This window comes from Drosophila gunungcola, chromosome 3R (assembly GCF_025200985.1).
Source record: "Drosophila gunungcola strain Sukarami chromosome 3R, Dgunungcola_SK_2, whole genome shotgun sequence".
Taxonomy (NCBI): domain Eukaryota; kingdom Metazoa; phylum Arthropoda; class Insecta; order Diptera; family Drosophilidae; genus Drosophila; species Drosophila gunungcola.
In genome coordinates, this window is record NC_069139.1 from 10,865,951 (window position 1) to 10,881,637 (window position 15,687).

General features: G+C 42.6%; 1 long non-coding RNA gene across 2 annotated transcripts in view; it reads right to left on the reverse strand.

The window, feature by feature from the left end:
* The window catches only part of LOC128253919 (uncharacterized), a 36,777-nt gene extending 21,740 nt beyond the window's left edge, over window positions 1–15,037 (reverse strand). Inside the window, exons 1-2 of one of the 2 annotated variants that reach the window (XR_008267494.1) lie at window positions 14,975–15,037; window positions 3,990–4,013 (exon numbers count right to left, since the gene is read on the reverse strand). This is a non-coding gene — a long non-coding RNA (uncharacterized LOC128253919). The remainder of the gene's footprint in view (window positions 1–3,989; window positions 4,014–14,974) is intronic. The other variant, XR_008267495.1, reaches the window with a different exon arrangement.
* Window positions 15,038–15,687: the final 650 nt, after the last annotated feature.

The following is a 15,687-nucleotide window of genomic DNA, read 5'->3' on the forward strand; positions in this document are numbered from 1 at the left end:
GGATTAGTTATTGAATTTATTCGGATTGCTAGGTAAATTGTTTTTAAGACAGTCTGCGAAATGGCAGTTTGATGCACTTCAAAATTAAACAAAACTCGTTCAAGTACCAATGCTAGTTTTAACCTATTATAACACTGAACAATTATTTGCAATACATATTATAACAGGCACTTATAATTACTATTCGATTATTTTTTTTAGGATCTTAACCTCAGTTCTTAATACGCTTACGTCTTTTGAACCATTACCCAAATGAAATTACAAGATTAAAACGAATTTTGTTTCACAAAAACGAAATTCCTACATATGTACATGTACATGCCAGAATGGAACCTCGTTTTCAATCTTGAAGCAATCAATTATTTAATTTCACCAGCTCATGTGTATATGTGGCATATTAGTGAGTCTCCTTCCCGCCCTGACCCCTGACCCCTATTCATTATCCCAGTTGGCAAAGAGAAACCCCAGATCTACAGACTCAAGTTTGAAAAGGGGAAAGCAAGGGGGGCTTTGAGAGAAATTTCAAATATTCCTTGCTACGTTTGCGGCAAAGAAAAGTTTCAATAAAATCCAAGCACCGAGGCGGGCTTAGTCGGGTGGCCAGCCCCCAGTTCTGGCCATGGCCAATACACAACACCCACAGTGACCGCAGTCGTAACATGGTTTGAGAGGGGGAATGGACGAGGTAGTGTGGGTGGTCAGTCAACCTGCAGCGTTTGCAAACTATCTGAACTGAGTTTGGGTTCTGTTGAGGAACTGCGGTAAAGTTGCTAACGTAATCATACAAACCTTGCTCTGGTTAGATGACCACTGTGGCACATAGCTTCTTTCTCTGTCCCTCTATCCTTGCCCGTCTCTTTCTGGCCGGCAGACAAAAGACGACTTTGCCCAGTTGCGACGGCATAAGATGGAGAACATGGAAGTGGTCGGTGCAGCGGGAGGGCGCTTTTATATTCAAATAAAATGAAATTACATTGTTTTCAGCTGGCAAACAATTTGAATAGAATTTTAACTTTTTACTATTATTTTATTTCAAAGCACACAATGGCAGTAAGGACGACATCCAAGGACCACAAGATGTGGCCTGGCCTGGCATGAGGCAAAGGCAATGGCAATGGCAAAGGCAGCTGCCTCTCAGTTGCCGGGATCAGACTTTTGGCAAATGGCTGCTGAGGTCGTTCGCTTGGGATATTTCTTAATTAGAAAGATTTTGCCAAAGGGTTGTTCGGCACCTCTACGCCCCACCCTCCCGTTTCTTTTCTTAAACGTCATTAATTTCTCTTGGAAATTTACGTGGCCCCTGGGCAGTCTGCCGCCCCCATTCCTGCCATAACTTCTAATTCAACGACGACCCTTTTTGACGTTTTTAAGGGTTTAGGCTTGGGTTCCAGCTGGAAACGTGACATCACTGGCCTTTCGGCGTAATTTATCGTTTGGGGATTTGCGAATTTTTAGTTTTATGAAATTGTTCCGGTCAATTAATTGTGGATATTACGGGTGGCCGTTTAAAGCGTTTAAAGTTGCGAGTTAGAACCCGTCAGAGCCAGCCACTGCCCCCTTTGTAATCCATGCCAATCCATCTGCCAGGAAAATGGGCGGTCTGCACGCTGGCCAACGGTCCCGAATGCATTTTCCCAAAACGAAATTTCCAGGCTTTGAAATTGCAAAATGCAGAAATTTTTGCCATCCTATTTTCAGATGGCGTTGGCTAAAAAATTTGCATTTTTGCCCAAGCGAGCTGGCCCAAATGAATGCACATGCACGCACATAGATGCACTCAGAAAAAATTCACACACACACACACACTGAAGGAGTTGGGGCGTTTGAGGGGGAAAAGAGGGGCACATGTGAATATGCACGCCCAGCTCTTTGCCTTTGTTGCATTTTTGCCTAGATTGCAATTTTTTGCAGCCCAATTGAAACTGCAAAAAGCCCGAAACCCCTATCCCGAAACCAGACGGAGCACTAAAAATATTGTACATCAAACGTGCCAGTCCTGTGTTTTAGAGTGAATCGCCAGTGGTGGGAATTAGGAAACCTGTTGTTAATTTTTGAAAATTTTAACTTTTTTCTATTAGAAATTAAACATAAATTAACTGGAAAGCTAAACAAATACTTAAAAATATACAATGCAAAACAAACTTTTTTATACAAAAATTTTAGAGAAAGAAATACAAACATTTTGAAAAATAAATTTAATAATTTATAAAAAAAATTGCAGCTACACACATTTTATTTTTTATTTTATTTTTTTTAACAAATTACAAATTATTTACTTAAAATGTTTTGTATAGACAGATGTAAAGTACTTGCATTTTTAAACCGAATTCTGTTTCTAATAATAGTAAAAATATTCTAAATTGTATTGCATATGACCAAGGTCCACCCTAGCTTTCTTGTGTGTGTGTTTTTGTGTTGGCCCCGAATCCTGGGCTCCATCAGCAGGGCGAACCAATGCATTTGTCGAGCCCGAGTCCTGGTAGACAGACCCGGAGCCGCAGAGCCCGGAGTCGGAGCCACAGCCGGAGCCTATAATGCAGTTTTTGGCATGCAACGGGTGCCGGGCCAAGGGGCCAAGAGAGATGGGAACTGCAGAAGGAGTTGTTGAAAAAATTTTGGAATTGCATTTCAGATGAATAGATGGGTGACAAGGTGGGTCGGGGCGGAGGCGGGGAAGGTGCACCGGGGGTAGGTTCGCTTTGGTTCAGGACCCCAAATAAGGACGATTGAACCACGGATGCTGTTGCGATAGATGGCCCAGGATGGCTCCTGGTTGTGTGAGTGACACGCATGGCTGCTGGAGCAGAGCGAGAATGTCCCTCCTCGAACAGAATACCCTGCTTTTTGTCCATTTCGCCCATTCTGATGCAAATGCATCTCGGATTCGTCTTTGTTGCTTTTGTATCCGTACGCAGGTCGGAGAAACACTCCCAAAAATGAAGGAATACATTGGAGTGGGGGCAGCTCCCGAACCAAAATGGCATGCAAATGACTTTGCTCAGATTTCTCCTAAAAGAATTGTTAGTCGTTTGCTGGGCGACATCAAACTGAGCAGTGGTCTTAAGCCGATTCATTGGATCCTGCCACAAAAAGGTGCTTGTATTTCAAGGATACATTTTTGTTTATAGTATTCTAAAGTTTCGTTCAAGAGTTTCTGATTGCAAAGAATCAATGTGTACTTTCAAATTATAAACAAATATTTGTTCAGGCAACAATAAGTCCCACTAATGCTCCTTTGATTTTAGATTTACCAGATTTTGTTGCCTTTAATATCTTTGGGTGTCGGTGTCTTATAACACACATTACTTTTCCTCTTTTAAAACTTAAAAAAAATATATATAGATCAGAGTAACCTTTAATCATCAACTTTCCAGACAGAAATTTAATTTATTCCTAACCAGCAAGCCGCTGCAATTGCAACATTTCGGGTATATTTTTCTAGATTTTATATTGTTTTTTTGGAAAGTTTATTTCAATTGCGTGTTTCAATTGTTTTGTTATGGCGGGGTCTCCCCATTTCCGCGATTCGCTCTCTGTTTTCCCTTTCTGTTTTCACTTCCTTTTCGCTGGCTGTTTGTTTTGAGAGGAAAGTGGCCAGAGGACTGTGTCCAGAACCCGCACATCCATCCATTTCTATTAGTTATTTGTTTTCCGAACGTTTTTGTAATTATTTGCCCGCCTGCCGCATGCTAAATTGCCTGAGTAAATATTTGACAATTTTGCATTTGGCCAAAGCGAATCGTCAGACCAAATGCACTGCCTAATGACACTGAATTTCGGCTGGGAAGAGGTGATTTCGACATGTTTACCTTGGCGTTAGTTCGATTAACCACACCTAGTCACGATTTAGGTTGGAAGAGCGTTTCAGGCAGGTTAATCAATGCGAATCGATATTGATCGCGGGAAAGAGTTCATGGTGGCTGGTACTTTCTTCCATCCAAGCACTCCGAACTATTTCAATTTGCATTCCAATTAAGAGCCAAACTTACCCAACGATGAAGGCTCCGTAATATCTGCAAACAATGGAGAAATATTCCATTAAAATAATTGAATAAGTTGCAGCTGCCACACGAGAAGAGTGATAAAATATGGCTTAAGTAAATCCTCACAGAATGGGGGTGGAGAAAAAGTTGTGCCATAGCTAAAATCATATTCATAACTTTTGTTTTGTTGCAGTTTTGATTGAGTGAGCATAATGGAAAATTTGCCATGCGAGTTCCGGCCATTTTCCCAGCCCACCTTCCCTCCCACCCAGCTGTCTCCACGGAGAGTGCATTCAGTCAGATTAGGTAGCCCTTTCCCCGGAAAAAAGATATTCCATGGATCTGCGCCCCCCCATCGAGCAATTGCCTTCACTAGAATCCATGGGGCAGTGCCAAAAAGCACGCGGCGATTTTTTCAAATTTCTTTTCTTTTACCCGACGCCGCCACCGACTACATCAAAATGCATTTTGGCCAAAAACGGTTCCGCGACGAGACTTCCCATCCCTTTTGGCAAAACCAATCACAAAACAAAGCATCGGGCAGCACTCGGCAAAAATTGCAAATTTACAATGGACCCGGGCAAGGGAAATGGCCCCGGTCGGGAGTCCATGGATTCGTTCATTTCATCTGTTGCCCTTTCCTGCCACTCCCCTTCCGCATAATTTGTATGCGCGAGCCGCATAACTGTCGCCCATTCCGCGGACCTTGCCCCCGCGGAACCTTACACTGAGAAAAAGCTATAAGGCCAAGAGTATGTTAGAATAAAGCAGAGTTAAATGTTCCAGATGCAAGCAAAAGAGGGGTAATCTAGTTGGTTGGGAGTCCAAAAGAATCTGTTGCTCTACTTTTACCTCCATTGAACCGGTATAAGTTAGGAAGAATATGCAAAGACAGAAGATTTTCTTGGATTTATGATAAAACATACAACTTTTCAATTGCTCTACAGGCCGTTTTATGAGATTGCATTGTATATAAGTCAAATAAAAATATTTCCTGAGATCATTTTTTTTATTTTAAGATTACAAATACTTTTGTTGGCCCAATTAATAACCTACATACAAAAACGTCCTAATTAATTAATGTTTCTTCAACAGGCTATAGTCAAAACTAAAACTTTTGAAATAAGATAAATAAATACTAAATCCTTTTTGGTATTAAAGCATTTAAATGGGAAAGTTTGACTTATAGACTTATAAAATATGCATAAAATCGTTTGCAAATATTAAATGTGTTTACTATGAATGTACACATATTTAATTTCGGGAATTTTTCTTCAGTGACATCCCCAGTTTCGCTCCATCTTTGTGAATGTAACACTCTGAGAATCAGTGCAGTGGCCAGGCAGTCGCAACATTGGTGGCCAAAGCCCTGGCCAAATTACAATGAAGAAAAATTGCATTGCCTGGTGGCAGAGTCAGAAAGATAGACACCGAAAGTGGTGGAGATGGGGCTCAAGTCTCAAATCCCTCAAGGCAGACGTCTGAGTGGGCACTTTTTGCATATTACGCACTAGACATCGTCACGTTAGCTGCCCCAACGAAATGTTCATCAAATCAACGTTGCAGCAGCTGCGTCTCGCAGTCCCCAAACCACCGCCCCCCTTGCACCTGCCCCAAACCCTTCTGGTTCCTACTTTTGTTGCAACGTTTTATGCATTTTTTCAGCGTCTGCATTGGTAACGTCTGTTGTTTCAGCTCCAAGACAAATGCCACAGTATTAAGGCCTGTGCCACGCCCCCTCCCTGGCCGCCCACTTCCCCGCCAGACGCTGCAAAAAATGGCCAAGCTTAACAATCCGCGTTTCTGGATTTTCCATTTTTCCCCATTTCCCCCTTTCCAACCGAGTGGAGTCGCGTACGTGCCGAAGTCGCCTTGTCCCAATGTCCTCAACTAGCCCACAGCCGGCAAATGCAGCTTTCCTTTTGCATACATCCCAGCCAGAATCCTCAGCCCCAATCCTCCCGAGCAATAAATACAAAATGCAGAAATGCCAGCCCAGGCACATCTTCAAGGCGCCCACTCACCCATTTACCCCCACGCATTTTTTGCACTATATGAATTGCATTGCCAACCCTTGCAACCAGCACCAAATAGCACACTGAGACAAAAGTACAGTGCTGGGTTTTTAGATAAATTTCTTACTCTTAGAAACCCAAAAGTTCATAAATGCAATCATAAATGCCTATCTGTGTTCTTCATTTAAATGTTTTCTCTTTATACTTTTTGATAGTATATTATCTTTATGATTTTTGATAGTTTATTAAGTTAATTAAGTTATCCAAAAGGAGAATCAATATATTTGGAGAGTTTTAAAATCACCTTTAAGTGGTCAAAAAGAAGGACATTTAATTTTGCTTAAAGTTTTAAAAATGCAATGTTTTGGAAGCTTTAGTTATGTAGTCTGACCAAAAATGTCTAGTGTTCTCTGTAAAATGAATGTTACGAAAAGTTTACAACAAGTTGAAGGACATTTACGTAATTGAAAAAACATTTCTTAAGTAGGTGAATTAAATAAATGTATTAAAGGTAATAATTCAATTCAAGCACTTAAGAATCGATTTAGGAGGGTTTCCAAACAGAAACAGAACCAAGGAGCCACAAAAAGCTGGCTCATTTTGATAAGAAAAATGCAATTGCGGTGATATTTGCTCTCTGTGCACCCAATGGCACCCCAAACCCCCTCATCCGGGGCAGCTGAGGCGTCTCAACGAAGAGTCCGTTGATTTGGCATCGTGCATCGTGCAGCACCGTGGCCATATCCCGTGTCCAATCCAATTCCACTGGCTGGGCCTAACAATGTGCATCCGACTGGGAGGGGACTGGGTCCTTGGACTCGTCCTGCTACCACTGGTTCGTCGTTGTCCTCCTCATTCGGTTTGCTTTGTTTGGGTTTGGGTTTGAGTTCAGGTTTGGGTTTGGGCTTGGGAGTGAGTCGCAGCGCGCTGCTTGTTTTGTGCCATTTTTACTGCAGCCTTTGGCTTGCATTTTTTCTTGCTGCCTTCACTTGAACTGAAGTAGAGATACCCACCCATTGTCCCTTGCAGTTTTTGATTTCACTTTTTCGGCCACCCAACTCCGGCCCTGCTTTTTCCTTGGACTGAGCTGCACTGAGCTTCGATTCGGTCGGTGGGCGGGGAATGGGTGGTGGGAAGCAGGGGGCGTGGTACTTGTCCGCCCCTTTTGCGTCATGCAACACTCTCGTGCACTTTTTTTTCGATGCCGTTCTGCAGCAGTAGGCAAATAGCAACATTTTTTGCTCGCGTCTTTCTATTTTGCAGCTGCAGAGTTTTTCGCATTATTGTGTACCGTGGAGACTACACTGAGTGATAAAAGACTGTGGATCTCTTAGAACTTAAGAATTATAACTACTCTTCAATCTTTTTTGATAGAAAAATAAAGGTCTTCAATTAAAATCATTAAAGCTACCAAAAAATGGTTGCATTTTTTAAGACATCAATAGGGTGTTTTAAGTCACCTGTTCAGTTGCTAAAAACAGCTATAAGTTTTCAACTTAAATTTGAACTTTAAATTATTCAAAGATAATTCAATTTAGCTTATTAAGTTTTATTATAATTTTACAATTTAATAATAACTAAGGGATGTCGTAAGTTCTATAACTATTTTTGCAGGAGATTTATTTAAGTTTGTGGATTTGAAGATATCAGTATCCAAAGTTAATACCTTAAAAATAGCTTGAATTAAAAAAAAAATAATTTTTTATTTAAATCATTTTCAGAGTATTAACTTTGAATGCCAAGATTCATATATATAATAAATTCAATTATTTCATGCTATATATTTGTTATGCTCCTGAAGCTTTATTTGCTTGCGATCTGTGGGAATGGGAGTCCAAGTTATGAAAGTTCAACCCCCTGTTGGTTTCTATGAGGGATCCCGCTCTCCGTTTTAGAAAGTAGCATTCCTAGTGCACTGCCAGGCTTAGTCCAGTCGAACAGGTCCTGATTTTAGCCCCAGTACGGCGGCTCAGAGGCAGCAAAAGCAAAACACATTGCTGATTGCATTTGCTTTGTCTACCCCATGCCGCTGCAACACCCCAACCCCCCCGTGCAGATTTTCACCCTGCGGCTGCGTATGTGTGTGTGTGTGTGTGTGAAACACTTTGGGGCCCCAACTGCAGTGCCAAAAAGCAAACTTGTTGTTTACGTTTTGTCCCATACCCGAACTCTTCCCCGTCCTCGTCCCCCAGATTTTGCCGCCTGCTAGGCTCATGTGCAGTCTTATGATGCTGACAGTTGTCGCCATTGCTGCTGGTCCACAGGATCCCAGCCCAGCTCCCCTGCAGCCGCGTTGCCATTTTGAAATGCATTGCAGGCGGGAGTGGGTGATCCAAAAGGGGGAGTGGCGGAGGGTGGCAGGGCCAGGACATTTCATTTCTGAAGAATTGCTTTGTCGGCCCGGCAACGTCGTCGGTCCTCATACAAAACAACAGCAAAAGCTGGAGCTGGAGTTGGAGCAGGAGCAGGAGCAGGAGCTGGAGCAGGAGCAGGATCAGGAGTTGGAGCACTGAAGTACTGGAGTGGGTGGACCAGCACCAGTGCATTTGCCTTTGGCCAGGGGCGGATCCATGGCAAAAAGAAGTGCCACACGTTGCACAAATGAAATTTTGCATTTTCAATTTTTTGAAATAGGCTTTTCCTATGCTGCAGACAGAGAGAGCAGGACATCTCCTCCCGTTCTGCGGCAAGAAAAAAACTCTCCATGGCGGATGTGCGGGGGCCTTCGGCAAAAACCTTCGACTTGTCTCGTTTCGCTTTTGTTGTGCACGGAATTTTATTTCTCGGCATTTGATTTTGTCGCTTTTCGCTGGCCTGCATTGCACATCCTGCCCCTCCTTTCCCATCCAGCGAATGCATTTTTTCCTTGCCAACTGCACTCGTCCAATGCATTTCTCTGTGGCTTTCTTTTCTTTATTTTCCAGAAGGGGTGCACACAGGGGATGGGGGCTACCCCTGCGCACTTGTTATTCAAAATGGTGGCCAGGCCATGCATTTTTGGTTTTTTCTTTGCATTGCTTATGTTTCAGTTTTGTTGCCATGGCTGCCATCGCTGTTTGCTCTTTGGGTTTTGCTCTGTTTTTGTCCTGTTTTGCTTTCAGCTGCCGGTGCAACGAAGGGTAGGGATGGGCACTGGCAAGGAATGCAGTTTTACATACGGGGGGGTGGACTGTAGGGGTTGGGTGGTGCCGGGTGGATAACTGCATCTGCATCTGCAGCTAGCTGTGCGAATTCTTTTCCTGCTCTTTTTTCGAGGGGCAAGGGGAAGGGGAAGTCGCCTGCAATCGATAAATTGAAGAAGACTGCTCTCAGCTGAGCGCACCTCCAACCAAAGCCCACACCCTCATCCATCAGAGCCACCCCCGCAGGCATGGCATTCGCCTTTATTAGTTTCTGGCTGGAGGACAAAAACTGCATCCATGAAAGCTTTGTGAAAAAATGTGATCCCGATCCTGCTCGCAGTTCGTTAGCAGCACATACCATGGCCCGGATTTGAGCCTGCTCAAAGGACTATTCGGAATTTCGGGTACGATTTGGTCTTTTTGATTTACATTTTGCTTTGGTGAAACATATAAAAACCTATTTATTCTTAAGTAACACATTTTTGGTTGGAAATGTTAATTAGAATTTGGTATTTAAGCCCATTTAGTATGCTTCAAAAAGTTATAGATTTGATAGTTTGATAATATTTGTAATTCATTTCTTATCAACTATCTGTAAAACCATATTTAAAGTTTTAACTTAAATTTGAACATCATAATTTTGAATACTATTTTTGATAAGCTGGATATGATTAATAATGATATGATTGACTAAGATGATTGACTAATCATAATTTTAAATGTGACTAAATGAATTTGAAATTCAGAATTGTTGTTGATATGCTTCTGTATGCTTCAGATTATTAATATGATTATGTCGCTATTGAAAGTGATATCTTTGGGGGAATCATTCCAACACGGCTGCCAAGTTGCTCCGGACACCTCCTGCCAGGATCAATGGCAATCAATCTGCCGTCGGACAACGCTTAGATAAATTACAGAACTCGACAGTCTGCAGCAGGATTCGGGCAATTATATGGCCAGCATTATGAGTGTGCTTTGGGTGGGTGATTGGTCCGGAAAATGCATCAACTAAAATTAAAGCTGCCGCATCAGCAACGTGCAATGTGCAATGTGCAATGTGCAATGTGCAGTGTTCAACCCAAACCTGCGTTTTTGCCCAAACTTTGATTAGATAGGAGTGCATTGCTCCTAGTACATAGTGTATGGATTCGATGTGTGGGTGGTTTGGAGTGAAGTACAGTGGAGGAGGCTTCTATGTGCAGGACCAGCATGCATGCATGCCGTACATGGAATGTGCCCGGGCTTACGTGGCGTATGAAAATGCATTTTGGCAAAAACATGATTTCTGGCCCGGCAGCAATGTGGGAGGACTGTACGCCAGGGCAAAACCAAAGGGCAAACATTGCAGCCTTTCCCATTGCCATCGCCATAGCCTGGTCGACAATGCAAATAGGAAAGCCGGAAAAACGCAATGCTCACACACACACGAGGGCTCCAGAAATAACATTGCACTGGGTGGAGGCCTATAAATTGGCAGCAAAAAAGGATTTGGGTGCGTGGGTGTTGTGCTTAGGATCCCATCCCATCACTCCTGCCACTCGGAGGACAATGAACGCAGACACAGCGCAGATGACATGCATAAATTGCATATCAAAGGTGCATCACGAGCAGGATCGGAATCAGCAGGGGATGGGTGTGCATAAAGCTGCTCCTGCTGCAATCCATAGATTTATGCAGCCTAGTCGAGCCCCTGCCACATATAGTTATGATGCATCACCCAGAGCTACTACTACTGCCATTGCAGTTGCAGCCGATGCTGGCCCCTGGCCATGGTCGAAATGGTTTTCGTTTGTTTGCCCATTGCGTCCCCAAAAATGTTTGATGAAAAATGATGCACTTGCCCGACTGACACCGCCACCCCCCGCCGCCGCCACCTTTCCTACTCCGCCAGCTGCTTTGTTTTGTTTTGTTTTTGAAAAATTTTCAATTTGCCGGTGTCCAGCGGAGCCCAAATTGGAAAAATGCCACGGCCAGGACTAGAGCAACGATAGAGGATACTGAGCCCCGGCAACAGCAGCAGCATCGGCCGAAAATTATTAATGAAAATCAATACATAAATTCTCGCCATATTTAGATTGTTTCGGTTATGTGTTTATTTTGTATTATAGTTACGTTTATTATGGAGCCGCGGTTGAGTTACCGAGGCAAAAACAATGCCGGTCATTTTGCCCTGGCCGTGTTGGTGTTTTGTGAGAACGGGTTCGCTTTTAATCTGGCCATGTGAATAGTCTTTAATTTATTTGAAATTAAATTGCACGCTCTTGTGCTCCCCATTCAGCTAGGCCTATAGATCATGGCTGGATGAAACAGCCGCGAGCCATGGTATTTTAAAGTTATTTAAAATGGCTACTTTTGTTTGGGACTATCGATTGAAATTCAAGTTTCTATATTTATTATATTGAAATACTATATTAAGTAACTTGAAAACATCTGTACATTCTTAAAATTAAGATATTTCTCCGGTGCTGCAAATATATCTCTAGGTGACTTATTTTTTAACTATATATCTTCTGTTATCTTTGAAATATTTATTGAAAGTTGGAAAGATTTATGTGAAATATTTTTTAGCATTGCTGAATCAGATAAATTTGATAACCTTCAGAAGATTAAAACCGACGGTAGCTTTGCTTTATGAACCCCAGAATTTCAATTCCAGCTTTTTCCCTGTTCCTTAGTCTTATCGTGTTACACTCCCAACTCAATCACCCATACGCACCATTAACTTCTAAGGATGCCCAACATAAAACCAAGACCAAACACACGCATCCGGGCAAGTGAAAAAGGAGAGAAAAGCCGTTTAAATTATATCCCTGCGTTTGTGTGATTGTACATATGCTAATACAAACACACACACACACACACATGCAAGTGGAAATATGCGAGTGAAAAAGGAGAGCGTTTTCTGGCATTTTTGTGTGTGCGGCTAATGTCGAGGACTCGAGTCCGAATCCGATTGCAGCTCGGGTTTTGTTTGGCTGGGTATATAGAAAAAAACAATAGAAGACCAAAAAGATTTTCGATAAGCAGAATATAGGGATATATCTAAGACACGCCTAAGATGTTCTCTAAAAGGATAATAAAGAAAATTAGTCGTCTTAAGTTTTAGTCCAGCGATCTAATGGAAATCCTTGTTTGAAATCGATTGAAAGTAGCATAAGACGCCCAGTTCATCTAAAAAGTCATCGGCCACCCATTTCGTCCTTCGTCCTTCGTCCTGCTGCAGCCACTCTCTCTCGCTCGTTCGCTGGCTCTCTCGCTCTCTCGCTGCGCAACGATGACAGCTCGGCTCGCTCACCAACACCAATGCGCAGCGCGTTTTTCTAATGACTGTTTCTCTTTCTCGCGCATTAGTTTTAGTGTTTTGCCTCTCGCTTTTTTGCTTCCTTTTTGCACGGCTCACACATACACGCACACACAACAGGGCTGCGCATGTAAAGGGATATCCCCCTCCTACCCCCTCGCCTTGTACATAAAACATGGGCGTGTTTGTGCGGCCGACGTCGCTGTCGACTGCGATGCCGGCGCAGCAAAATTTTGTGTACTTTTTTAGGATACCAAATAGGGATACGCACCGACACAGACGCAGGACCTTTATATACCGATGCAAAAAGGGAGTAAAAATGCATTCCGCCTGCACCAACTAAAAATGCGCAAGGCAAAAAAAGTGTCGAGAAGCGGGTGGGAGTGGGTGTGAGTGGGTGGGTGGGTGTAAAACTGCATGCTGCCATTTTAGGCAGCCATCATGTAGCTGCAGCAGCTCAAAACTCCTCGACTCTAATGCACCTCTGCCCGCGTCGACGTCGCTGCTATTTTTCCAGTTTGCCACACCCAGAAAAAGTGCATTTTTCTACGACAGTTTTGGGCATTTTTGCAGTGTTTTTATTTGGTTTTTATTATCGTCCCTGTTTCTGTTTTGATTTCCCTTCGCCTCGGCTGGCCATGTACAACAAATATTCACTTGCCACTCTTTTTTCTCTATGTATATATACATGAATGCATACATGGACTTGCCAGTGTGTGTGTGTGTGTGTGTGTGTGTGTCTGTGCCTGTGCGTGTGCGTGTGTGTGGAACTGCATTCGGTTGGTGCTAAAAGTTGCACTCTATATGCACATTTTGTGTGCGTGGCCAAAGCCAATCGGGTGCCTGCTGCAGTTTTGTGCTGCTTACTTTTTCTCAACCCCCCCACCTTGGAACCCCCTTGGATCGGGACGCCAACTCAAGACCCTTTTCGGGACCTCGAGCTCAGGCAATAGACTCACCGGCCCATTTGGTCCTTAGTTTTGCGCGCTTTAACGTTTCCCAAGCCAAAAATATTTCGAAGCTATTATCTTCAATCAGCAAACGATGATGTGAAAACATTTTGGAGTAATTGAATCTGTCGTTAAGACATTTTATCTTATAAACCTTTAATCAGAGTTTTGTCTTGATATAGCTTGCAATTTGAGTGTTTGCATTTAAAGCTATAGTTTCGTAAAGATAGTAAGGATTTAAAGGTTTAATTAGATTAGATACTTGTGACTCTATGATATTCAAATACCATTTTAAGTTTATTTCGAGTACATTGCTGGGTACGTTTGGGTTACAGGCTAGATACATTTTTACATTATTTTTAGATTTTATTATAAGCTCGCAGTTGACATATAATTACAATATAGTAAAGGTTATCATTACCAAAGTTGAATAGATTTCACTTGAACATTTTGTATCAAGTGCTTTAATCTAGTCCCATTTTTCTGATTTTATATATAGATATAGTAATTTTCACTCGGTGAATCTTATATTTTGACAATGAATTCAAAAAGCAAAAGTTTAAACCAATTAAAAACAGAGAATTTTTTGTTGGATTTTGTTTTAATAAATACTTTGGTTCTTACCCCGATTCTTTAGAAATTCGTCACATTTTTTAAGAATGAAAATATCTTAAAATCCTTTGCACATTTTCAGAGCCGCCCGTCAAAAAGTCAATGTCCAAAGGGTCTTCCTCTCTAAATAAATATAAAGTGGAGGTCTAATCCTATCAGATCAGTGAATTCTCGGCCCCAGCCTCCCTCTACAACCCTTTCTTTGTCCGCTGACTAGAATTCAAAAAACAATCAAGGGGAAATGGAGTCAACCGCATTGGAAACAAATCGGATCGGCACCAATTAATAACGAATTAAAACTCCTGCCGGTAATCGACCCTTGGATTCTAATCAAACGAATATAAAGCGACCAACCTAGAGTCAGACCTACAATGAGTTCTAAAAAAAGAATATTAAAAAAAAAAACCGCCCACAGATGAGTCGCTCAGCTTATTCACATTTATAATATATTTTTTCTATATCCTTTCGCCCACACTGAAAAACACTCACACACACATACATGTCCTGGTGGGTTCTGCTGATTTTTTCGCGCGACTTTTGTGCGGGGGTCGGGATTTGTATTTTTTGCATGCTGCCATTTGTTTGTTTGGGTTGTTAGAAAATATATTTTTTGCGAAATTTACGACACGGGAAGAGGAAAGCGGAGAGAGGAGAGAGGAGAGAAAGCGGGTGCTGAAAAGGAGAAGCGGCAAAAAATATGCGATATGTGGACGCGCCAGGAAGGAAAAGGAAAGCGGCAACAATTTTTTCTATGCTGCTGCGTTTCGTGTTTTGTTTTGCTCTGTTCTGGTCTAGCTTGGGTTTTTTTTAGGCGAAGGCGAAGGTCGTTTGAGTAACCTTGTAACCCTTTTCTCGCTCTCACCATTCTCCTTTCTCCTGCGGTCTGACGAAAGTGTGTCCTTTAAGCGACATCCGCCCGCAGTTTCCCATTAAATTTGATAGTTTCGGTTTTTTCAAGGGCAATTGCCCATTTCCGGCCGAGACTTACCAGCAACAAGCAGCAGTTGAGGAAATCTCGCGTTCAGTTCCGCTTCGATCACATCGCGTTCGCAGCTAAATTCCAACTGATCTGCCCGGAGGTTGGCCAAAATGCACGGACCCAACGGAGATCCTCATTTCAGAACCAGTTTCAATCTGCGGATTTGGGTGAAAATATTCATTTTTCAGCCAGAGATTTTCTTTTGTTCGGCCAACAATTGATGACGGAAGATCTTCGCGTTGTCTTCAAACTAGTTTCTGACCATCAAGCAGCGCCTCACCTTTTTCACCCGGTTCACCCTTTCAGCCTTTTCCCAAAACAATTTCGGTTAATAACCTTGACAAGGGTGCCTCGGAAAGGGAGCAGTTGTCATTTGCCTGGGAACTAAAAAGCCTGCCAAACGGGTTTTCTAGCCTATGAGAAACATTAGTCCAGACACCAAGGACAACGAAAACTATCTACAGATCCTCAAAGCTATGCAAAACAGACAACTCTTGGAGATTATTTGGCAACCTCACTAATTGGGGTGTCTCATTCCGATGCGGGACACGGCCTCAAGAGTCAGGAGTCAGGAGTCAAGGGTTAATTGATCTCCACCCCGAAATGGGATGGGTTATCTGCATCCGGGACAGGCATCATCCCTTAAGTGTGACCAGCACGCGTGCGCTTTTCGACCTGGACATTCCAAAATGGGACCCGCACTAAGAATAGGGTTAAATGCT